The sequence below is a fragment of the Oncorhynchus tshawytscha genome, linkage group LG04, assembly GCF_018296145.1.
Source record: "Oncorhynchus tshawytscha isolate Ot180627B linkage group LG04, Otsh_v2.0, whole genome shotgun sequence".
Taxonomy (NCBI): Eukaryota; Metazoa; Chordata; class Actinopteri; order Salmoniformes; family Salmonidae; genus Oncorhynchus; species Oncorhynchus tshawytscha.
In genome coordinates, this window is record NC_056432.1 from 16,157,760 (window position 1) to 16,181,144 (window position 23,385).

General features: G+C 40.2%; 1 protein-coding gene and 1 long non-coding RNA gene across 14 annotated transcripts in view; both read right to left on the reverse strand.

The window, feature by feature from the left end:
* LOC112247318 overlaps positions 1–17,230 on the reverse strand; it is a 78,676-nt gene extending 61,446 nt beyond the window's left edge. The window contains exon 1 of one of the 3 annotated variants that reach the window (XR_002953050.2): positions 17,039–17,230. This is a non-coding gene — a long non-coding RNA (uncharacterized LOC112247318). Of the gene's footprint in view, positions 1–14,331; positions 14,610–16,033; positions 16,136–17,038 lie in introns of those variants that run through there. The other 2 variants (XR_002953052.2, XR_002953051.2) reach the window with 2 other exon arrangements.
* A 5,224-nt stretch (positions 17,231–22,454) lies between these two features.
* The window catches only part of LOC112249437 (myocyte-specific enhancer factor 2C), a 110,533-nt gene continuing 109,602 nt past the window's right edge, over positions 22,455–23,385 (reverse strand). For all 11 annotated transcript variants that reach the window (XM_042320372.1, XM_042320369.1, XM_042320370.1 and 8 more), the window contains one exon: positions 22,455–23,385. This exon is cut by the window's right edge. The gene's annotated coding sequence lies outside the window, so the exon portion shown is untranslated.

The window sequence follows — 23,385 nt, forward strand, 5'->3', positions numbered from 1 at the left end:
TAGCTGCCTGTTTCATATGACTACAGTATGTTCATAATGTGGACTACATCACAAGGGTGTACTGTAGTGGGAACACGCTATTACAGGCAGACATGTGCACAATATAAAACACACACACACACACAAACACGCAGACACACAAACACACACACACACACAGACACACACACAGACACACACACACAAACAAACAAACAGACATGTGGAACAGAGGAGGCTGGCGGGTGGAGTAATAGGAGGACTGGCTCATTGTAATGGCTGGAATGGAACGGTATCAAACACAGAAAATATATGGAAACCACATGTTTGACTCTGTATTTCTTCCATTCCATCCGTTACATTAAGCCCGTCTCCTATAGCTCCTGCCATCCACCTCCTCTGATGTAGAATCGGTTTGCACTCAGTTTGCAAATTACGGCCTGCACTCTGTTCAGAGGTGCTAAGTAGTCTCAGCCGACAAACGCTACCGGTGTATCCGAGCCCTTAGAGGACATTCTTTATATTCACAGGACAGAATTGTATGATTTCCTATCAATCTATTTCCCTATAGCCCTTTAGCACGTACCAAGCCATTGCAGATATTGCTGAAAGGCCCTATATACCGTACGTGGTGGCCTTGGTCCACATTGTTGAAACCATAATGGAAGATGTGTCTACCTACTGGAAAGCAAACTTCATTGGTTGCTTTCTCTGTACAGTAAGTGTGTGCATGTGTGTGTGTGTGTGTGTGTGTGTGTGTGTGTGTGTGTGTGTGTGTGTGTGTGTGTGTGTGTGTGTGTGTGTGTGTGTGTGTGTGTGCGTGCGTGTGCGTGTGTGCGTGCGTGTGCGTGCGTGCCTGTGTGCGTGTGTGTGTGTGTGTGTGTGTGTGTGTGCGTGCGTGAGTGCCTGTGTGCGTGTGTGTTGGAGAAGGGTGATGCTGCGTACTAGAATGCATTCAAAATCATTTCCTGCACTCTCTCCTCGGTTGTGCCTCGGGATTTAAAAAAAATGCAAACGCTGTGTGCATGTCTAGCTGAGCAGTGTGTGTGTGTGTGTGTGTGCCACTAAGTGTGAGGACGCTTACTTCTTAGTGAGCACTTTGTAATAATTAAGTGAAGAATAAGACAAGTAAGCCTGAAGGAGAGAGAGAGAGAGAGAGAGAGAGAGAGAGAGAGAGAGAGAGAGAGCTTCTTTAACTGAACCTGGACCAGTGTCAATTCTACTTGAGAGAGAGACGGGCAGCAGTGAAGCTACCTTTGCATTGCTAAATTTGTGTAATATATTGCAAATACTTGTTAACTGCCTTCTTCTCCTGCTGCTGGGTAATTGAACATTCACTGAGATTGACATACAGTGCTCTGACTCTTTGTTGTCATTTTTTACATTTCTAACAATTAGAAGCATAATTTGAAACTAGCTATGGATAGTATTGTTTTTTTCTTTGTAGCCTCTTCATTGCAGTATGGAATTTGAAACTGTAGCTAGGTTATTTTTGACAAATAGTAAAATGATATTTCATTTATTTGATGTGTAGTGTTTTAGGCTAATGATAACAGAAATGGAGTATGGCATATGGACATGTTTTACAACTATTGCAATGGCGTCCTGTCTTCATTTTTATACCATTGGACTTAGTTAATGAATCCATCTTCGAGTTTTACTTTTGGCCTGCAAGCGAACTTGACACAGTTACCACCATGTTTTGCCAACACTTGAATCATTTAAAAGAATCCCAAAGAGAGCATACCAATTTTCACATGCAATGTGACACAGAGATATCCGCTTTGTCTGTAGCCAAGAATTTGCTTAAAAGTGGAAAAGTCAAATGCAGTTAGTTCATTTTTGTTTGCCGGTGTGACAGATGCAGTCCACAGAGTGTGAGACACCAATATTGGAAAGCATGACAAGGGAAAATCACATAGGTGACAGTAATCGAAGGAATTTGTGTATGCAAATTAGGTGCTTGGCATGCATGGCTGGCGATGCCACTAATTGAATAATTGGCCTCAGAGCACCAGGTGCACTGACCACGATTCATGTCCGTGTACGCCTACGCCTGTGTGTGTGTATTTGCCAGCGGACATTTTAGGTCTACCCTCCTCACACGCTCACCACTGCCAAACGCCTTAAGATGGTGGCACCTTGAGGGAGAGACACTCCTTCAGTGAGCCAACCAGGCCCCTCCTCCCTCTCCTCCTCCTCCCTCTATCATGGCTCTTCACGACAACACTGGGCAAGCACCCCTCCCCCTAACCCCTGTCCCCCTTATAAATATGTCATTTCCCCCTCTCTAATAACGATATTAGGGGCTGGCTCTGGTGCCTTGGTGTATATGCATGAGTCCTCTCTCATCAAATTTGCATAAAAGGTCCAGATGCTAATGTTACCGTGGCGACTACTTGCAGTGCTTACTATTCTATATTCAGTGTAGCCTTATCCCTAGACAAGCTAAGATTCGACATCATTTAATTGCGGAACAGTACACATCGCCTGAACAGTCAGCTCCTTAAAAAGAGAAAGACTGGCCTGTTTTAATTGTAGCCGTGCTGCCTCTGTTTATGCTTATTTCAAGTCACCTACACCCCCCCTCCGTAATAACGGAAGGTAAAGTAGTCGGCATCATTCATTATGGAAAAGATGGATTCTAGAGTTATTTCAGCCATATGGTTGGTGGGTTCTAAAACCATAGGCCTTGCTCAAATTATTTATAAACATTTTCACATGAAAGAGCCCTTTAACTACTAAATTAGATACTGTAAAATTACTGCATGTGTAGAGTATTTGTGAGCAATTATATACCGCTGCCTTAATAGACCAGAGCAAAATTACATATATGGCAACATTTAAGGAAAAGTACAGTGTCCACACATGGTACGTCAGAACAGTAAAGCCACAAGGCGTCTCTGTTGGTTATTTGTAATTAATTGAGAATGAATAATGCAGCAACATGAAATACATTATTAACACACATTCATCTTACGAGAGGATTCAAAGCATATTTCAAATGCAATTATAATAATTTATTTATAGCAGGGGTATTTGCATAATAAAAAGCCATCGGAGCACAGACATATTGAAAAGGACAGAGAGGCAGGCAGATGGTTTAGACGTATACTGTAAAGCCGCCATTCATACGTATGCAGCCAGAGTAGCTATTGTACGCGCCAATGCTCACAGCATCAGTCATATTAATCTTGTTGCCGCAATCATTTCTGCTGTGTGTTGTTAGCATCATTACCATTAGCAATTGTGATGACGTAAGTCTAATAAGTCTAGCATTAGCATATTTGGTGAATTCTGTTGATCACTATATGGAATGGGTAGGGAGGTATGTTTGTAAAATAAATGTTATTGAATATAAATAATTAAAACGCAAGTTATCAATTGTTTACTATTTTGTCCTTGAATGTATTTTTGATGATTTATTATTATGTATTTTATACATTTACATATTATCTAAGTCCATTATCTGAGTTTAAGTATAACACTGTGTGCTTATGAGACAAACTAAAATGTCTTCTGCATCCATTTTTGTACGTTTGATTTATGATGTTTTAAAGACTGTACATGTTGCTTTGATCCTCATCTGTTTTAGCATCCTTTAATTCAGAGTTGAACATTTTGCTCAAACAATAATATCATTATCAGATGTTCCGTTTACGCTTCCCGTTAACAAACAAACCATATCATAAAAATACATGTGTACATTCTTAGATAAAAAGGTGCTCTCTAGAACATAAAAGTGTATTCGGCTGTCCCCAAAGGAGAACACAGTCCAGATAGAACTGTTTTGGTTCCAGGTAGAACCCGTTTTGTGTTCCATGTAAAACCCTTTCCACAGAGGATTCGACATGGAACTCAAAAGAGTTCTACCTGGAACCCAAAAAGTTTATTTTTAAGGGTTATCCTATAGGAACAGCCAAAGGACCCTTTAAGAACCCTTTTTTGTAAAAACGTTAGTTGTGTGGGGTAGGAATAACTGTCATTGATGTCCTAATAAGCTGACTGTTATCCAGTCATGTTTTGAAGGTAATTGCATGGACAGTGAGACATGGAGGTAGGTAGCTCTAATGTAGTGGTATGACTAACACCATGTCCATAACCACCTCTATGCAGGCTGCTGGAGGGAGGGACACCGTGGCAGAGCACAGCATGCCTGCTGCTCCTCACAACCACGCTCAAGTGACCATGCGTGATGTCATTAAAGAGGGCCCAACCATGACATTCCACAATGGATTATTGGCCCATGTTATGGCTGGTTGATCGTTTAGGAGGAGGCAGGAGGCGGACCACAGTGGAACCAGTGGTAAGAAGAGACAATGGTACTGTGTGTGTGGCTTTACTGCGTGCGTGTGTATGCACTGAAATGCACTGCATTGACACATGTTTGATGCCGATTGAAACAGCATCTACAGCGGAAGGCTGTCGTCACTATGTGAGAGCAGCAGCCATATCTACTGACTGTGGTCACCCTGTGCACTGCTAAGAATATCCATCACACTACTGTTAATGGAGGAAAAAGTCACCAGAGAGGGAAGACATTGCAACACTTCAATGTGTGTGATGAATCTAAATTGAGCCCAGGAGACAAGGAGAGTGGCATTCTAGTCAGTTACACACACACACACACACACACACACACACACACACACACACACACACACACACACACACACACACACACACACACACTCTCTCTCTGAAATCAGGAACCTGTCCTGCTCCAGCGGCGCTGATGCCGGCGTGCGCACCGTGAGCTCACCTCCCGTTGCCACGGCGACACCAACCAGAGGGAAAAGCCTGGTGTGTGTGACAGAGGCCTGAGAGGGAGGAAGGAGGAGGGACTGAGGAATTCACATAGCACTTGGCTTGTTTCAGCACAAGTACCTTATTCAGTTACCAGGCCTTATCACGGAAATGCTAAACCGACCCTTTCAATTATCAAGGCAATGTCTTTAGCCCGGCCGCCTGTTTATAATGGCCGGCCTGGGATTTCAAATGAGATGTGTCAGAAATAGTTGGCCGACAAGGTGGACAATAGACATTTATACACACAATTGGGTATTATCATGCATTATGTACAATTAACACGTATTTACACAAACATATAGGGAATCATGCAGTCATGCACACACTCACAAATATGACCACCAAATGACACACACACTCATTTTTTTTCCATAAACAAAAAAATGTGACTAACAGCTGCTTTGGTGCCTGCATTCTATTAGTGATTAAGAGCTAACCCAGTCTGGAGGTCGTCTGCTCATCAATGGTGGTGCTCCACAGCCGTGAATGCCCTGAATTCATTAGTCATCGCGCACAGATGGTGTCTGGCTGCCTGTCTCAAGTTCAAGTTCATGTCCAGGAGACAGAGAGAGACATGCTGAAGCCAGACAGACCAGATGCCACTAAGACAGAGAGAGAGACATGCTGAAGCCAGACAGACCAGATGCTACTGAGACAGAGAGAGAGAGACATGCTGAAGCCAGACAGACCAGACGCTACTGAGACAGAGAGAGAGAGACATGCTGAAGCCAGACAGACCAGATGCTACTGAGACAGAGAGAGAGACATGCTGAAGCCAGACAGACCAGACGCTACTGAGACAGAGAGAGAGACATGCTGAAGCCAGACAGACCAGATGCTACTGATACAGAGAGAGAGACATGCTGAAGCCAGACAGACCAGACGCTACTGAGACAGAGAGAGAGACATGCTGAAGCCAGACAGACCAGATGCTACTGAGACAGAGAGAGAGACATGCTGAAGCCAGACAGACCAAACCCAACTGAGACACAGCCATTGTTCCTCATCTACAGTACATGATGCAGAAGGCCATAGCCGTGGGAAATAGGGGTGCTGAGGGTGCTGCAGCAACCCCTGATAAATCTAAATGTTAAAATCCACAAAATTAGTGAACTAGGCCTTTACTACTCCTGTATTATTAAATACTCTTCAGCTGTCCCTATGCAATAAAACATCAGTGTTATGACAATACTTAAGCTATAATAACAGTAGCAACAGCTTGGTGACCATTTTACATCCTTAGTCTGACATAGAAATGACCTGTACAGACCTCATCATAAAGTCACTACCCAGATTTCACTTGTATTGATTGTAAAGGCATGAGCCCTCTACACAGAATGAATGCACATACAAAATTGGCACAAAGGTGTCAAATATGCTGATTGCTTGTCCAATGAATATGAAAAACCTGCCATGGTTGCCATGGTTATGTTATTCTGCCAATCATGTGACAACAATGGCTGCAGAGCACTGTTTGTGTGAGTGGGAAGGGAGGGGACAGAAGAGCCAGGGTTACTGTGCAGAGAGAGGCAACGTCGTCCCCACCTATCTCTACACGCATAGTCAAATAAGACGCCTATATTTCTCTGTGAGAATGGACCTTTTGAAAGGGATGGCAAGGCCTCTCGTCCTCTCCTTTCCACCAGCCTGCCTGTATGGCAGTTTCATAAATAACCACAATCATTCTCACATCCACTCCAAGCACTTCCTACTGTAAAATACACTACTCAGCCAACAAAGATGACCTAGAGAAAAGAATATGTAAGACTGTCTGCTGTCGGGTATAGGCCTACATGAATTGTAGCTAAATATACAACTTGATAGAGTATGTATAATATTACCACAGACTCGTGCCTGATTTTCCAGTGTTCACAAGGAGACTAAATACCATTAACGTGATATACACTCCTGCTCTGGAAACAGTGTACGCCCCATGGAAACTGCTGCCTGCCTGTTTCTATGTTACAGCATGCACAGCAGCAATATTGAGAGTGACTATGAGGCGGATTTGCAGCCGTTTCAGACATGTGATATTGTTCTCTTCTGGCAACACTGGGCTACATCTAGCATTGCATTGTGATGGCTTACATACTGAAGAGAATGACTGGGGTTAACATCCGCTGTATGATACAGTGCTACATTATGGTGAAACATAGTGTGTGACAGCCTACAAAGAACATGAAAGTAGGATACTGCAAACCTGTAAGACACAAACAGGCTAGCAAGACACAAACAGACTAGTTAGACACAAACAGGCTAGCAAGACACAATCAGGCTAGTTAGACACAATCAGGCTAGTTAGACACAATCAGGCTAGTTAGACACAAACAAGCTAGTTAGACACAAACAGGCTAGCAAGACACAATCAGGCTAGTTAGACACAAACAGGCTAGCAAGACACAATCAGGCTAGTTAGACACAAACAGGCTAGCAAGACACAATCAGGCTAGTAAGACACAAACAGGCTAGCAAGACACAAACAAACTAGTAAGACACAAACAGGCTAGTAAGACACAAACAGGCTAGTAAGACACAAACAGGCTAACAAGACACAAACAGGCTAGTAAGACACAAACGGGCTAATAAGACACAAACAGGCTAATAAGACACAAACAGGCTAATAAGACACAAACGGGCTAATAAGACACAAACAGGCTAATAAGACACAAACAGGCTAATAAGACACAAACGGGCTAATAAGACACAAACAGACTAGTAATTCTGCCCCAAAATGCATTTGCTGAGGAATAATTTGTTGAAATGGTTGACATGATTTACTGTAAAAAGCATCAAATAGAATTGTGGTGAAGTCACACCATTAAACGTCTCCAGACTTCCAATGATGAAGAAATGTTTTTTTTCAGTCAGTGCAGTGGCCTTTTATACTGTGGAGAATCAACTGATTTATATATGCTGGGTTACTTACAGACCTCAAGTTTTTATTTACACTGCCCTGACATTTAGTATGGCCCCAGACTAGAAAACAATGCAGCCATTCATAAGTCTAGACAACGATTTCTAACAACTTATCCTGGGACAATGAAACGTGGTTATTCGCTGCTTTTCCAAATGGTGTTCTCAAATCTTCTTTCAGGTAAACGTACAATGAATGACCTGGCATTGTACAGGGGTCGCAACAAGACACACTAGTTTTGTCTTACGGTGTGAGAAACTCTGCAAGAGACCCCTTTCAGCCACTGTGAGCCTATTTAACATTGAACTTGAATAAACCTCTACGTACTATTGCCTACCACTGCATACGCAGGCAGTTTAAACCTATACATCTTCCACATAGGCCTATGACCGTTCAGCTAAAAACAACGTAGACCAGCCTTTGGGCACAAACATACACTTTCATATTTTAGGCTAGAGCTAATCAATCAAGCGCTATAGGCTATACAATCAAATCCAATTGTATTTGTCATATGCTTCGCAAACAACAGGTGCAGACTAACAGTGAAATGCTTACAACAGGCTATATCATAGGACATTACAAAATATATTTTAAAAATTGAACCTTAATTAACATCTATCTGAAAAGGCCTAATAGGTTACTAAGACTATGCTAAATATACAATAGACCTATTCGCAAAATAACAATTCATAATTGAATTAAAGGCACGCGTGTAGCCTACATGAGACTCTCGCCACGCCACAGCCGAAAAACACTAGAATAACAATAACCTCATCTACAGACAACAGACCACTAACATCCGTTAAAAAAAAAAAAACAGCCGGCACCATACAACTGGCATCATAAATGGAGTCTATTCTCAAATGTAGCCTAAATATGTATTGTTGGAAAGCCATCTTTTAGGAACCATGTTTTTTACAACTCTATTGTGTTGCCAACAAAGCCTTTAATGTTTATGGCGTTTGTAAAATTCTATCCAACTGTGTTACCATCAATAAAGAAACAAAACAACTATCCCGCGGGTCACCATGTGCCTTATGAATGCCATGTGCTCCCTTTGATAGTTAATAAATAAATCCACTGGCGACTAATATAATGGCCTGTATAGTTAATATCATCCAAAATACAGACTCAGCAGCCCAGAAGCCATCCCTGCACATTTAGGCTATTTCTTTCAGATGCTTTTTATTCGGATGTAAAATATTAATCACAATTAAATCAATTAATATAAATGTTGGCTTTAGCTAGGCCCACCTCTGTGAAAAAATCCTTTATATTAATTTTGCATTGTTTTAGAATTAAATGTAAGATTTATTTAAGTCCTGTTCAAATTCAAATACAGAGCGCACGTGACGTGATGTCATCTATTCAATTCGTTCGACTTCTTTCGGCCTATTGCATTCTCCGTGACATTAATTATCATGTGTCAAACAATAGATCGGTGTTAGAGTGCTCAAGTAGGCCCATATACAATTCCGTAATTATAGAACATCTTTGTATCGATGCAGAAACCCATACAGTTTTAAGATAATGACCCACGGTCCTAATTGTCAGTTGCCTACAATTGGTAACGAATTACGCATTCAAAACCGTTACTAGGCCGCGTCCGCTGGGTGGGCAACAGCGCCTCTTTCTATGGGGATGCAGATGAGTCTGGTGCACTTGACGTCTTTTCATGACCCCCCCCCCTCACGGCGCTGTCTGTCATATTCGGACTGGGCATGGCATTGCCACTTGCCCCCGAGCGTGGGAATGGGTGCGTCCAGTCGTTCACATCTCCAGCCCTGTGGTTAACTGAATCAATTAAGCAGGGCCGACCCGACCCCCTCTTTTAGCCCATACCCCAAACCCTCCTCTCCATTTTTGTCAGCTCTGTATACGTTCTAATTATTGCTGTTTGGGATGCCAGCGCCGTTTCCTGGTTGGAGTTCATCATGCTGAAATAAAAAAACGTTCATGTCAATCTCATTCTCAATGCTAGCCTACATGTATGCTATGGCTAGGACTCTCAGTCGGATATATTTGCTATATCATATTTGCCACATTTCATTATAGAAAATAACGCATTTCAAGATGAATATAACAAGAAGAATGAAAATGATGTGTGTGTGTGTGTGTGTGTGTGTGTGTGTGTGTGTGTGTGTGTGTGTGTGTGTGTGTGTGTGTGTGTGTGTGTGTGTGTGTGTGAATGCAACATTTACTCATGGTTGTGATTAGCTATAGGCTACATTACGTTTTCAAATGTCCTAATAACACAAACATAAAATATACGCAATCAATCAATATAAGTAATAAATCAATACAACTATTTCACATTTCCAATAAGTGAACATGTTCGGTTAATGCAATAGCAATGATTTATAATTGTAAGACTTGTTAAATCTACTTCGTAATACCAGCCAACGAGGTTATTGTTTTTGCACCAAGAAGGCTTATGCATCTTGTTATTTCCATGTTCTATTTCCAAGGTCCGTGATGAGTCTGGAAGTCGTTTTTACTTTCGGTTATCTAGCTTTATGACGGCCATCACACTCATACAGCTAGATAACCAAAGACAACAACCCACTTCCCATTCTTCTAAAATATTCCAGAATTGTCTTCTGTTCTCCGGGCGTTGGGGATTGTGCCCCTGCTTTCAGGAGTGGTCCACCATACTTTGAGGCAAATAAACCACAATATAGAAGTAGGCCTAATTTGACTCCCATAGCTGACATAATCATATTTTGTTTCCATATAGGCTACTTCCATGTAATGAGTCCTCCAAACTCCCACAGACACACTCGTTGTTAAAAAAAACACGACGTCCAAAAAAAGGACATATAATCCCAGTGTTTAGATTGTCATATTCAGATGACATTCGCCAACATCACTGAGTTGAAGTAAAAGAGAGAACAGTAGGCTGTGGTGCAGCCATCCTTGCACAGGCCCTGATTTGCAATGCAAATGATTCAATCCCACAAAAGGCGCTTTCGCCTCTATTAAGGCGTTGTGGAAGGAGCAATACATATCCTGTGAGGCCAGCGAAGAAGATACGGAGGAGGTGGAAAATCCGCCTGGTGAAAGTGCGGAAATTACACAGGTAAAACGTTTCGATTGTTTTGGATTATGAAGAGAAGACCTCGTTTGTGGCCAAAATGTGTCTGTCAAATTGTCCGCAAGTATCCAGCGTGTTAGTTGAAAGAGATGCCGAAGTCTGTAAACCAAGGCTTCCGTTCTGCTGGCTAGCCGCTGCCAACAGTCTAAAAGGAGAGGGGAAAGGGCCATCCCCAAGGAATGGGGATAACGGTGAGGAGGGGTAGGCTTCCAATGCCAAAATCTGGACCAACCCGGTGAGGTCAAAGGCCTCAGACCGCGTGAGTGTAAATTAATGGTGATGATGTCATGAAAAATCGCAAATGCACACTCCTATTCATGCACGAGCAGTGGCAAATCTCCTCGCGTCATTACCAAGCACACCGGAATAATTCGGTTTGCCGCTAGCAGTCTGCACGCTTTTTCCAGAATGATTAAAAAAAGGACGGAAAGACAAAATTATTGTGCTATGGTATAAAAATGGTCCTCTTGATAATTTTTGAAGCCAGTAAGGGTACAATAGCCAGCAGAATAAACCGCCAAATACAAGATCTCAAATCTATGGAGGACATATGACAGCATTCCAGGGCTGAGTAGATCATCGTTCCTGTATTCTCGTCACAGCTAGAACCGAGTAGGGTATTTGCTGTAGCATGGAACTGGGCCGGGTTGTTCGAATATACGGGTGTGAGAGACAATGCGAGTCGAGACACATTCATTGACTCGATTTGAGTCGAAATCCTGTTGGCTTTATGTTTTCATCGTCGTCAACCGATGTATAAACTACAATGGTTACCAGGTAGGCTATACTGGCAATGTCGCATTGTCAAATAGGCATTCATTTTTCTGCACAGTCACACACATAACATGTTTTTATCTTGTCTATGTATCAAACATTCAATGTACATATTTATCAGACCTAGTAGGACATATAAATATTCAAGAACATAGAACTAACTATTAACGATATGTTTTCATGCACGGACGTGTTTTTAGACTATAGGAGCTAGGGCTGTATGACAATGCCTTTACCCATAGGCCCATATATAAGTAGCCTACTTTATGATGTTTTTGCAAGAATTCTCAGAGTTTATGTGTGTGTGCGTGTGTGTGTGTGTGTGTTTGTGTGTGAGAATTGAGAGAGAGGGGGCAGAAGGGAGCAGAGAGGGAGAGAGATATCCAATGATAATCAGCAACGACGTTCTATAAAGGTGTTAGGCTACAATACACTGATATTTTGATGCCAATAACTAAACAAGATGTTTCCACGTTATAATAATTGAGGTTCCAAACGTAAGGTAAAACAATACAATGCTGAATGGATTAGCATATGTGATTTGCACAAAAAGGTGACGTTGTAGTCCTTCATCAGCGCTATTAATTTAGTGATATGTATTCTTAACAATGGCTAATTCACTGCACATAGTCTAGGCCCTATAGCCAACAATCTTTACACGTTCGCTAAAATGTTTAGCATTTCCATCTACGCCGTCCCATTCACCTGTTCACCTGTGTTGTTGCTGCTCACCTTATATTGTATTGGCCCTATAGAAACATGTCGTTCAGGTGCTCACCGTGTTATTGTATTGGGCCTATAGAAACATGTCGTTCAGGTGCTAACAGGAGATACCAAATAGGTGGGAAGGCATCCATCCAGCTGCTCAGACAAAACACTTCTTAATCCTAAATTATATGAAACCCAGCCCTGTGCAATTATTACTCACATGGCACGCGGTTCAAATCTGACTGCACTTTAGTTGAATTAAAGTGTCCATGGTTAGCTTTACATTAACGTTCCCTCAAAGTGACACCAGTTGATTCAACTGACATTTGAAGGCTAACAAAAGGACCCTCCAAGAATGCACCAAGCAAGCAGACTCGATCCAATCATGTAGAATATTGTAGAATATAGTTAGAATAATCGATTTGTAAATCAGGGTAGGTTCAGGGTAAACCTACATTTCCTAAATCTATTTATCTTACAGTTTGGAACGTATGCTACACAGGCCTCAACCACGCATTCGTCTTATCAAACACCCCAACATACAATTTTAACAGTACCAAAGTAGGCTAATCAGGTAATTGAAGTTTCCCAATAGTTCTGACCTAATGTTATCATTCATACTATTTCTCAATTTGAACAGAAGTGTGTTTGTAAACATAAAAGTCAAGCTTTCCCCCACCATAGCCTTTTGGTGCGTCATACAACATACAACATTTGTCATGAAACATAGACTAGCAACTGTGATCCTATACTGTAGGTTTGTGTCATTCTGTCACTTTAAAGAACAGTAATGTCTTGATTACAGTAATGCATTGATTACCGATAGTAAGTCGTTGTTATTTTCCCTCTGAAGAACATATGTCCGTATTAACCGGAACATTTGACAATGTATAACACTGTTTGACATGGTAATAGACGATCACTGTGATATTTTATGATTGTGATATGTAATTAAACTAATTCAAACCAACAATGTTAACTTCCTAATGAGTGAATTTGTTTTATTCGTTTATTTGATTAAGTTTGCTTGGGCATTACGAGTTGGATCATTATGTAGCATTATGTAGCATTATGTAGTACACACAAACCCACAATAACTTTTTCACAATTAGCCCACTGTACTGTAGCCTTCAAGAGAGAAATGAAGTATGTGTTACACGATATGATACAGAGAACCTACACAATACCATCACGAGACGCTGTGCAACCTATCTTTACGCATACGACGTAGCCTACATTCACTTTGACCAGGCTTAACTGTTCGGAGCAATTTAAGATATTTAATTCACAGTTAGTTAAGAATCACAGCTGGCCGTTTTAACTTCCATCACATAGCCTATCTTTTACTAACAAAACGTGTCATAGCGCAATGTTCAATTTGGGCCAATGTATTGAGAGGCGTTGGCTACTGTTGCGCTGGGAGTGTGACAGGTTGCGACAAGCTCATGCCACCAGTCTGAATAAAGCCCAAAGGTTTTCATCCTGCTTATTCATTTCAGTTAATTCAGTAGGCTACAAAATAAACGAACGTGCCAACATGTATGTGCCAGGGAAGAGCACTAGTCCAACGAAGCACTGCCTTCAACTACACCTCCGACCTGTCTAAACATACCTCCGACCTGCCTAAACACTAACCATAGCCTAGATGGTCTTCCTCAGCTAGAACAACATATTTATATAGGCCCACATCACGTCCACTAGTCGATAAGAACCTAATTAATGTTGTCTATTATTCACGGAGTCATTCAACTTCACTCTAACTTTTACGCACATCAGACTGCATTGGCTTTACGCACATCAGACTGCATTGGCTTTACGCACATCAGACTGCATTGGCTTTACGCACATTAGACTGCATTGGCTTTACGCACATCAGACTGCATTGGCTTTACGCACATCAGACTGCATTGGCTTTACGCACATCAGACTGCATTGGCTTTACGCACATCAGACTGCATTGGCTTTAGGCACATAAGACTGCATTGAATTTAAGCACATCAAATTGCATTGGCTTTATGCACAGCGGAAGGATAATCACCAAAGTTGCACTTACTTTCTCAAACTGCGCGAGAAGCATCGCCGCAATCGGCATATGCAATCAGAAATCATCCCATATAAGATACATGCTGTGTGGGACCCGTTGGACAGTCCGCCAAATATCCAGCCTTCCACGGCCGTCCCTTCCTTTAAAATTGCCGCTAATACTCAATTCATTACGCGTGCTTCGGTTGCTCTGAGTTAACCCTGAGCATATTCCGAGCACATGAGAGAAGGAGAGATTGAGAGGAAGGGGGCGGGGGGGAGAGTGAGCGAGAGAGAACTTTCCCATAACATCTACAGCACCAAATAAAGAGTGCACAATTGAAGCTCTGAGAGTCTGCAAGTTCTTTTTTTTTTTTTTTTTTTTTTAGGGGGGGGTTAGTCCACTCTTCTGTGTAAGAAAGGACGTGCTCTGAAACTCAAATACGTTCCCTCGCTCTTTTGTTGGGCACGAACTGAAGAGGCATTGTTCGTCTTTTGGCGTGGACTCTCACCCGTTCCCAGACCAGAAGTGATCGCGGTCGGTAATGACTGAATTTTCTGCAGGCCTTCCTTGAACGCGTTATGACAAACGGAACGCATTTACAACGCGTTATGACAAACGGAACGCATTTACAACGCGTTATGACAAACGGGACGCATTTACAACGCGTTATGACAAACGGGACGCATTTACAACGCGTTATGACAAACGGAACGCATTTACAACGCGTTATGACAAACGGAACGCATTTACAACGCGTTATGACAAACGGGACGCATTTACAACGCGTTATGACAAACGGGACGCATTTACAACGTGTTATGACAAACGGAACGCATTTCCAGTACTTCAGACAAAAGTATGAAAATAATGTGGGATGATACAATCCCAAACCAATCCCAAACTGAAGGTCGTCAGTAATAAAGTAAAATCTGTGGGGAAAACATTTTATAACTCCACTCAAAATGTTTTTGGTCGGTACTTTAGCCTTCACCTGAGCAGATATGTTCGTTTGCATAGACTACACCCTTCCCCTCCCCCCTCTCTCTCTCTCTCTCTCTCTCTCTCTCTCTCCCTCTCTCTCTCTCACACACACACACACACACACACACTGTGATGACAGCACCTGTACCAATGTTGTACGAATTGAACCTGTGATAATTAATTTCAGAAGATCTAGCTATAAGATGGAACAAAGTGTTCTAAAAGGTTATTTAGCCTATATTGTTTAACTTACACTTATATTATACATCACCATTCAAATTGTGCAAGGACCACGTGGCATGATGTGCTTGGGCTGCCAAATATGTAGGCTAGCTAAACCCCACGGTAATACTGATATTGTTACTAACAAGTTTCAACAAGTAATAAAAGTTATGTAATATACTGCAATTCGTGTTATTGTTATTATTATTATCATCATCAGTTATTAGGCTATCAACATATTTATCTATGAGGTTCAAATTCCTTGTTAAATAGTTCGGAGGACATAAAGTATGTATTTTTTTGTGAAACACTAAATGTATGTCAGGGAAAAGTAATTTCCTACGGCTCTCTTCCTTAGTCTTTCCCCGCCTAATTGCAGGCGTATCCATTTGATTCACCCGGATTCACGTTTTTGGTTTAACAGCGAGGTCACGTTCAATGACGTAGACAAGCATATCAGCTACGTGCAACCATATTTAAATACATCAAGGAAATTAGTGCATCAAAATATGCAAATCCAGCTTACCATCTAGCCGCTGTGGGAGTAATTCCCCCCACCGGTTCTTGGGTATTTGATTGCCGTTTTGAAAGCGAACATTGCCTTGTTTGTTTTTGACGAAGCTCCGAGCGTGTGTGAGCGGTACGGATCGGAAACATGAAGTGAAGAAACCAAGGGTTCTGCCTGGGAAATCGCCTGTGCATAATGAGACGACCTGCTCTGCCATTCTCAATGCTTCGACGCTGTTGGTTCGGCGTGCGTATTATTCTTTTTTAACATTGATACATATGTAAAAGGTAGATTTGCATTTGCTTTACTTTTCTCTTTGCTTCGTTTTCCATGCTATTACTTTTGAATTAGGTCATGGTGATTGCAATGCGTATTTATGGACACTGATGCCCACCTACAAGCAGTAACCTATTACGAATTTCACATATCATGAAAAATAATATTTAGAAAAAAAGAGTGCGTTAAAAAAATAGGAAATACAGAACGTTAGTTAGTTGAATAATCATGTAAAATGGTCAAATATAATAATATAAATCTAGGAAATGTATAAACAAAGAGTAGAACTCTAGTGGTCAAACAATAGGATTCAGATCTATGATAATGATGAGAATAGCTGGGTTTATTTCAACTTCAATAAACTATACTATCTCATTTGCAGGATCTGATTAATGTTAAGTGTTACCGCACCTTACAGTAGCTATGTTTCTGTAGGCTATGTAAAGGTGGCATTTCCTATAGGGTGATGATGTGCACACAGGAGGCGTTTACGAGAGCGCGCGCGCGGCCACACAAAAACACACACACACACACACACACACACACACACACACACACACACACACATACTGGAAGCAAGAAACGCAGACTTATTAACATTTGTCTTTAAGTAGCTAATTGTTTTTTTTTTGTAGCCGTTATCGTTTTTTAAATCACAAAAAAAGTATTCGTTTAGAATGAGTGTTTTGCTGTACAAAATAGAATCGCAATACGTTATCTAAAGTAAGTGAGACACGTTTAACTTACCCTTATATTTTACATCACCATTCAAATCTTCCTGGCAGGCTATGCACGCGCTCTCAATCAAGTCGACGCCAATTTTCCAGCGCAATTGATTGTGCGAGCCGGTTGGAGATGCTGTACTCCCTACTCGTGTAACTCAGCCTCCTCCACAAGTGAACCTTGCTCCCAAACTGCTCGTCTGATGTGTCACCCAATAGAAGTGGTCAGACGGGCACACGTAAAAATTGTTTCCCTCCGAAGAGGCTGCATGCTGTCATGGATCTACAAGTAATTTGTCTTGACAAACACACATGGGGTTGCATGCATAGGCTACAACGTTCTAGGATTATTGCACATTAAGTATTGCTTTTGCCACTTTAAAACCTAACCACATTTTGCGAATTTGTAGGCTATAATTGAATAGTGTGACGCACTTGGATCAATATGTACAATGAGGAATGGCAGCTATATGTGACCTAGATAAGCATAAAGTGCGGTTCCAATTTCCAATCACACTAATAATACATATTTACAACTTAGTCTTGAGCTACAGGCCGAACAAGGTCTATAGCAACATTTAGAAAAATGAGAGCTATTTGAATTTAGACATTTTTTTGAGACAAAAGCAATTAGGCTACCTATTTGTCATTTGAATTGCCAAGGATAGCTGTCAAAATGGATAGCCATTGAATACTTGTAGCCAATAAGAGCGTTGGGCCAGTAGCGTTGGGCCTAACGAAAAGTCGCTGGTTCGAATCCTCGAGCCGCAAATTCTGGCGATGTGCCCCTTTTTCTTAACCTTTATTTAACTAGGCAAGTGAGTTAAGAACAAATTCTTATTTTCAATGACGGCCTAGGAACAGTGGGTTAACTACCCGTTTAGGGGCAGAACGACAGATTTGTAATTTGTCACCTCGGGGGTTTGACTTGCAACTTTCCGGGTGCTAGAACAACACTCTAACCACTAGGCTACCCTGCCGCCCCTTGAGCAAGGCTCTGCTAAATGACTAAAATGTCAAATGTATTCCAGTATCATATACCTAAGATGGAGGAATGTGATGAAAGAGAAGAAACTGTTGACATTTAGCAAATATAAAAAAATCATATAGGCCTATACTTCGAATCTATATTTCCGAAAGACAAAACCATTCTAATCTTAATGTGGTCCGTCAATCAATTATCGAATGCGTAATGCATATTTCTGTCTGACACGTTAGAATTCATATTAGAGCTAGATCATGAGTAGGCTTATCTAAATCACCAGCCTTCCATATTGTGGTAAACATGGACTATCCTCATTACGTATCACACATACACGGTCAGCCTATACTGGTAAAGAGAGGACAATTATTTGTAGCCACTCATACTATTTTCAATCGTATCCCTTCCAACTAGAAATATTGCCAATATTTTCTATTTTCATCTGCATTCAAATTACAGTAATGGTCAGGTATGGCATTTTCTTTAGAGATTGCGTTGATTTTGCCTCTTGTGCTGTCAGTTTTGACCAAAACTCACCCATGCAACAAAGAATTTCACCCTTGTTATTTATATTCATACAAATTTTACATCTAAAGCATTCGTTTTTTTAATGAATTAATCTCACCATAACGAAACTGGCTTTTATCAGAGATAAATTAGGATGCTGTGTGTGTGTTTGTTGTGTGTGTGTGTGTGTGTGTGTGTGTGTGTGTGTGTGTGTGTGTGTGTGTGTGTGTGTGTGTGTGTGTGTGTGTGTGTGTGTGTGTGTGTGTGTGTGTGTGTGTGTGTGAGAGAGGGAGAGATAGAGAGAGAGAGAGAGAGAGAGAGAGAGAGAGAGAGAGAGAGAGAGAAAGCGAGATAGAAAGATAGAGAGGGAGGTATGTTGAGTGGTGCTTGCGTTTGTGTGATTTGATTTGTGAGTCATAGTTTCAATGTCGCTGCAACGTTACGTAAACCAGACAAACAAACATATATTTTTTTACATATATTATTATTATTATTGTTATTATTATTACCACAATTATATACATAAGTTATTATTACTTTTCTACTATTAGACCCGGGAATACTACTCTTTATCAGTATACTCAACTTTGGAATTCGACATTGATGAACAGAATATGTCGTGGACTAGAGATTATTTAGCGAATATGAATTAAGATTTGTATCTTTGATAATACAGTACGATAATACAGTGTTGGTGTGTGTTGAGATAGAGGTTTGGACTGAGGATGTGGATGGGGATGTAGGATGTACCTTCGCTAAGAAACGGCGACCTCTAGTGGTTCCCGTGGGAAAATAACGTTACACGAGTTTTTGGAGAATTTCGATCATTTATTGTTTAGAAATAAACAAGATCATGACAGCAGAATATCATGTAAACCTCAAAGTCAGTAAATATCGAAATAACTTATGAACGAATGAATTTATATGGATTGACAACCACACGTCTACTGAAATAGTGCTCAGTAACACATCCTTGTGTTTTCCCCCTTAAATTACATAGTCTATATCCTCAATCTAATTATCATTCTTTTCATGTCTGACTTTAACAGGTTTACAGAGCCATAATGTTGACATTATATGTTTTTCTAAATGCATGTCTCTGTGTTTTCATATTACTGTTATCATTATTCTTATTATGCTATTCTTCGATTTAATATGCTTTGAATTACGGTCGTGTGGCGCATTTTTAACATTTCAATTAATCGGAAATGATAAACAATCTGCTTTAAATAACAACAGTTGACTTCTTTCAGCTATGCATTCCACTAAACATAACGAATCAGCATTTGTGCAAACAAATGCAGATATTAAACTTCAGATCCCCTTTCTCTTGTTAATCCTATGAAGAAAATGCTTATTTTAGCCCCTGATTTGAGCGGCCAGTTTACCTGCGGTGTTTTGCATATCCAACATATTGCTCTCTCTGCACCCGAGGTTGCACGCGCAGCAACCCCAGTAGCCGCAGCGAATCCGGGTTACTGCAGTTTTTATGCAACGTATAACCCATGTGCTTTCCTTATCGAATTAGCCTATATGCTTTCACTCAGTCTTAAGTCATGTGAATTTAACGAGGTTACCTATAAAATGTAGGAACAAACTAAATAGACTATGTAGCAATGGAATTAAAATAGGTTGAGGCCTAAAACTGTCCTTATTTTTTAAATCAATAAACTCGATAGCCTATTATTGCATTATTGTACTCTGAGACAGTGTATATATATATATATATATATACAATATGTATGTGAATATATATATATACAAATAGACATGACAATATGGGGTGCAATTGATAACGATTGTTTCTGGTAGCAATCATTCATTTTGTGCTATGTTTTGTCAAAATATCGTTTAAGTTTACATCTCTGTTTCACGCTGCGCACAGTTTGCCTAATCCTTTCGCAGTGTAATGCCTTTTCCCGCGGTTTTGGTTTCACATTTCCCATTCACATCCATTTTAGATGTACTTTTTCAGGATGACAAAGACCCTTTCATTCTACCAGTCAATGAATCAACCACAAGCAAAAATATCTATTTCTGAAATGTCTTGTTGATATGAAGGTTTTACAACCATTTATGGACATATGTTCTTTTTTGTTATACTGACAGGTAAAGGGTGGGGATAGTGTATCATTACACCGTTTTCAACCATCCCGCAACCATCCTACAACCATTCTCAATATGACACAGCACCTTCAATGAATCCAGGCATGTCTATATTTATTTATAGACCACTCAGGATTTTATGTGCTCTTTAGTAGAGCTCATACTCTGTGACCCATTTTTGCATTAAATTCGATGGGGGAATTATTTTCAGTCCCCGAAATGTGGACAATTTCACTCATATTGTCGGACTGTCTTCTTTGTTGCATTTTTTTCATTCCAAATACTCAGAATAAATGTATGTTAACTGGCTAAATGTATCATTAGGATTAATTATGTTATTTTAATGTTAAGTGAGACAAACCTTGGTTGTAAATGTCAAATAAAAGTCTGAATTCTGAGTTCCCATGAATCTCAGTGCCATAATGTTGTACAATTGGAACAAATAAACCAAGAAATGCCATAGCCATGTCTCATTGTCTCAATGTCATGTTGTCCATATTGTGTTATATTTGTAGAATGTCAATGACGCCACACATTCATTTAGTCATTATCTGGTGACAGTTGGTAAATATTATGTAAACTATTAAATTAATGATTCTGTTTTCATATACAAAATATCTGTCTTCATATTGGGTCTACCATGTTTAAGTATCAAGGTGAAGGGCATTTGGAAAGAAATGGACAAACACAATGAAGTCACAGGGCCTATGGAGAGCAATGGACAAACACAATGAAGTCACACCAAAACATCGGGATAACTAAGAAAGCCAATAACTTTACTGAATTCTCTGCAAAATACAAATACCTTTCCCCAGCAGAATAAACTTTTATTTCAGGTTCCATGCTTTTTCACTACATACAGCTGAATCAAGTCCCGAGAGATACAGAGATGTGGTTTTAATTGAATAACATCGTATCTTCAAGTTGCGACAAAGGCCAGCTTATGCCGCTGAAAGCCGCTCTTGCGTTCCAAACACTAATTTCAGACCGCCACAATTTTCAGATTTATACAAGCTACATTAGATACTACAGACTGGTAAGTATTTTTAGCTATTCACACACACACACACACACACACACACACACACACACACACACACACACACACACACACACACACACACACACACACACGTATATATATTTAATATATATATATATTAATATATATATATATATATTAAACGGATACAACTAAAATAAAGAACACAATGTAAATCAATCAAATAATCCCAAGTGAATAGTTGGGACCTTAAGCAAATACCACATGACTGTACAAGTGTATGGTTTTCCCTTTGCACTAGAAGTAGCTGATCAACAGGTTAGCTGAGGTACTGGGTGGGCCAGTTAGAGGTACCAGTATATATAAGTTAATACAGAATAATGACATTACAACTGATCAACAGGTGAAGAAATACAACTGCTTTAAATCCACAACCAAAATAAAATATGAAATAAAATCAAGCATGCTCAATGTCTTTGGTTACACAATATCAAGAAACACCACCTACACCTCAGAAAACACACTACAGGTAAAAAGGGAGATTTTGGTGTTGTGTTTTTTTGTAAAGTAACTCAACCAGCTAAATGAACAAAAATAGGGTTTGGAAAACATGCTTTTCCATGATACACACAATGAATATATTCCCAATTACACATATTTCTTATCTGTGAAATGCAGTTCAACAGGAAATGTCTTCTGAAAATATGAAATTAGCCAATTCCATATGACACTATATAGTTAGCTATCACCATGTATTAAGAAGGACTCCAAACCTCTACCCGTTTAACATATAGGAACATTATGAAGTCTGACTGAATTGAAATGGAAATGGGAAACCAATTGTACATTTTGAGTAAATGCTTTTATTGTTTTTGTCAATGCTTGCAATAACCATAAATGAATGTGAAAATAAAAGGTGAATAATATTACAACACAGAAATGCCACTGGCTTTGGTTTCTCCACACATATGCTGCCTGAAATATCATGTTTAAAATAAAAATTGTATTGGAAAAAAAGAAAGAAAGAACAGCATAGGGGCTCTGCCCCTGTTTCTGACTACACAGACTGCATACACTAACAACATAGTGAACTGGCATGAAATATGCACACAGAAATACCATAACACTTGAGTGACAGCAGACTAGGGAGGCAGAGAGAGAGAGAGAGATGTGGCTAGTTTCATGTTGTTTTTTTAAAAACAAGTTATATTTGTCTGAGATCAACTCTTGCTTTTCCTAAGCATGAACATTAGGGGGAGAGGGGATGGGTGGAACACTGAGCTGGCCATTGGACTGAGTGGGGTCAAATACAGCACAACACCTCGTGATTAGAGACCACAAAAATACTCAACAGCTCGATCATTTGACACAAATACAAACTATCAAATAAATATTTTAATCTGGACTTATGTGGTGTCCTGCACACAACGTTGGGTCTCATTGTGATGCTTGGCAAATGATTTGTAGTGAAAACATTAAATAAAACCTTGAAAATATACAAAATAGGTGGGTCAAAGGCCCATCAAAGAAGATGTCGGCGGGTGTTGTAGAATCCTAACGATGAGGATCATGACATAACAAAGATGGGTCACCATGAGTGATATCAAACCTTCATTTGGGATGTCACATCCCACTGGGTAAAAACTGATTGAATCAATGTTGTTTCCACGTCATTTCAACCCAAAGGGAATTTCATATTTTTTTCACCCTTTTGACCTAAATTCAATGACGTGGTGACATGTTTTGTTGATTTCACGTTGAATTCACATTAGTT